General features: G+C 35.6%; 1 pseudogene; it reads right to left on the bottom strand.

Annotated features, from left to right (window-relative positions):
- Window positions 1-970: 970 nt before the first annotated feature.
- Window positions 971-1,087, bottom strand: LOC145283805 (5S ribosomal RNA; annotated as a pseudogene).
- Between the last annotated feature and the right edge of the window lie 2,367 nt (window positions 1,088-3,454).

The following is a 3,454-nucleotide window of genomic DNA, read 5'->3' as shown; positions in this document are numbered from 1 at the left end:
AAATCGGGAATCTGCACGGAATTTCAAACGGAACCTTTTTTATTTAATCCACAGGGTATCATATTTTGCAAGATAGTTTATCCATGATAGTACGTAGCTAGTAAATGCTATTTATATTTATGATTGATAGTTTTTGTTTGAGTGTGTGTGGGAGTGCATGTGGGGAGAGAGAGAGAGGGAGTGGGGGAGGAAAGGGGAATTTTATCAACTTTGCTCTCCATTATTGGAATGGATTATAGATAGGATATGTATGTCATAATAGGAAATCGAATTCGCCAAGCAAGTGCATAAAATATGCATATTTATAAATTGGTCTCCTCGGCAAAAACCGTCTGAGACTTTCGATTCGTTATTGATAGCGGCTTCGCCTCTCACGTCATCTCCTCCGCCATCTTTGATTTATAATCTACTTTAGTCAGAAGACGTGTGTGCAGTCGCATCGCCTGCAGAAAATACGCAATCCAAGACAAAGGGAGGCAGGCGAAAATAGTAATGTTGTTTTTTTTCTTTTTTTAAATTCTTTTAATACGAGAAATGAAAAATGGGACTGTGACTTGATCGTCCGAAAATCATTGTGTGTTTAATATATATTTTTTAAATTTTGCTTGGTTTTTATTGATCAGCCAAACCTTCAAATAAATACAGTTGTGGGAAACATATCTACTTATCTCTCGCTTTCTTTCTCTTTCTTTATCTCCCCTCTCTCTCTTTCTCTCTCTCTCTCTTTCTCTCTCTCTCTCTCTTTGTATGTATATATATATATATATATATATATATATATATATATAAGGCTTCCTTCAGTCTTGACAGACTATGGATACCCACAGTAAGGGTGCCTGCGCGGGAAATTTGTTTTTGTGGCAAGCGTTGCGCAATCCCCAACCACATCTCTCCTGATTCGACATTGTTGAATACCAGTGGCAAGTGGAGGCTCAGGACGACTGGAAACAATGCCGAGATAAGCGGAAAGCACATACAGCGCCTAGAATTCCCAAATGGTCACCCATCTGGTACTAGCCAGGCTCAACGTTGCTTAACTTCGGTGATCTGACGAGAACCGGTGTGTCAACGTGATATATATATATATATATATATATATATATATATATATATATATATATATATATATATATATATATATATATATATATATATATATATATATATATAATATTTTTATTTTAAATATTTATTTTTACCTACGGATACTAGTGTTTCATGCATACGCAATATTTAGTGTATGTAATTATAATTACTGCCGGTCGAAGGATTCGAACCTAGTTACTAAGTCACCAGTGACTACGTAACCTATTATTCAACCTCCAGACTACGATTAATTAACATGGAGAAAAAGAAAATTTAAAGTCTATATTTTATTATTTGCTAAATCGCCGGATATATACAGTAAGTCATATTGCTCAACAGCAGCAGTTGTAACATCACATTACGCATATATTAAGAGAGAGAGAGAGAGAGAGAGAGAGAGAGAGAGAGACGAGCCTGGGAGAAAGAGAAATATGGATAAATAAATAAGGATACTTAAAGTGAAAAGACAAAATCAATTGCGATATTTACAGAATACTGAATTTATTTGTTAATAAATGAAATACTATGACAAGAGAGTGCAGGAGCCTAGCTCATGTAATTAATGTACTAGTATATATATTTGTGAGCTCGAACTGGGAGAAAACAAAATTGTGCTCCAAGAGTAGAGGTAAGAGACCTAGAGCAATGCCAATAAAATATCGATCATATTGGAATCGATAAGACACACACGTTGATTGTAAGGAATTATTACTGAGTCGAGTTATACGGTAAAGCGGTCACTCATCTGAGGGCGTGTGTGATCTGACAGACACAGAGACGAATACAGAGAACTGCTCCGCTTGAGTGGGGAGGGGGTGCAGATGCCTTTTATCATTCTTTCCCCAAAAGTGAATGTGGGCGTTGCATTACGATAAAGTTGTTTTAGAGGAACCCCAGCCACTTACATGTGTGGGTCTTATACCACGGCCAGCGAGATATAGAAGGCCTGTTAACTGGAAAAAAAAATGCCTGCAGGCAATGTAGGTAAGACTTGTCAAACTGTTACTGGCGATACTATGTGAGGTACTTTTTAAAAAGAGCATTAAAACATGTTAAAATAGAAACGAAATGAACCCAATTCGATTAATAATGAAACTGAACTTTATTCAATATAAAATATAAATATAATCTACGTAAAATTATGTACTTTTAAAGCTTATACCCGGCTTATAATTATATAATCTCTGACATTCAGAAAATTATATATATATATATATATATATATATATATATATATATATATATATATATATATAGTTTTGAATAAAATAGGCGGAAGTTTCTCAAGATCTCTTTCGGCTATCATCTCATCAGGAGAAAATCGATAGCGTACAAAATAATATTATGTCGAAAATAAAGAGTTCTATTGGGGAACTTATTGAATGTGCCAAAAGTACAGGGACACTAAAATAAATTTATTAACGTTTAAAAACGATTAAAATATTGGCACAACGAGGGAAGAAAAAAAAACAGGGGGAAAAAATTCAAAGTTCCCCAAAGAGAAACAATGCGTTTGATGTTTCCTTTTGCCGGCACAAAGAAGGTTGACGCACCGCAATAGAGACAGACTCCAACATTTTTAAATGGTTTCTGGAGTCCGCTCTATGTAGCACCTCGAACCATTCTATTTTATATCTATCGGCACAGCACGGGTTGCCAATAGCAGAGTCCAAGGCTGCAGAAGGAGGGAGACCACCAGACCCCATCCTCCCTTGTCTGATCTTCGATGGAACATGCTGGTTTATACGAGTCAAAAGATGCAAGGATGTTCGCCCAACATAACCAGCATCGCACTGGCATTTAAATTGATATACAATATTGCTATTTTGGATCTAAGGCAAACTTTGCGAAAAGACGGAAAAGCAGGTCTCGTAGTATATAACAAACGCAAGGACACAGAATAAAATCAGTCGCAAATACTTTTATTCTATGTCCTTGCGTTTGGTATTGATATAATGGACTGATCCAATACCCCTCAAATGAATGGACTGTTACGTCTATAAAAAGACAAGAAAACTCTCCTCATGTGGGAGACAGAATTTAGTACTAAGCTGTCAATGGACGCTTAGAAATGTGTGTACCTTTTTACCTAAATAAACCCTTTCTGTACAACCCCAGTAATGACTTGTTATTCATATAATCTACGATATAACAACTGGCGACGAAGAATTCGAACGAAACTCACTAAAAAAAAAACAAAGCGAAGAAAAAAGCACACAAGAAGATTAACGAGCAGAAAACAAAAGAAATCCAAAGAAGGAAGAAGAAAAAAAAACTTCGACAGAGCCAACATTTAAAGAGTAAGTGTTTCAGTCGGTTACAGTCCTAAAAAAAAAAAAAAAGAGAGAAATTGACATTTTGAAGCGAA

Source organism: Euprymna scolopes, chromosome 1 (genome assembly GCF_053919585.1).
Source record: "Euprymna scolopes isolate OS-2025 chromosome 1, ASM5391958v1, whole genome shotgun sequence".
NCBI lineage: Eukaryota > Metazoa > Mollusca > Cephalopoda > Sepiida > Sepiolidae > Euprymna > Euprymna scolopes.
Note: the sequence above shows the minus strand (reverse complement) of the source record. Positions and strands in the feature narration are given on the sequence as shown.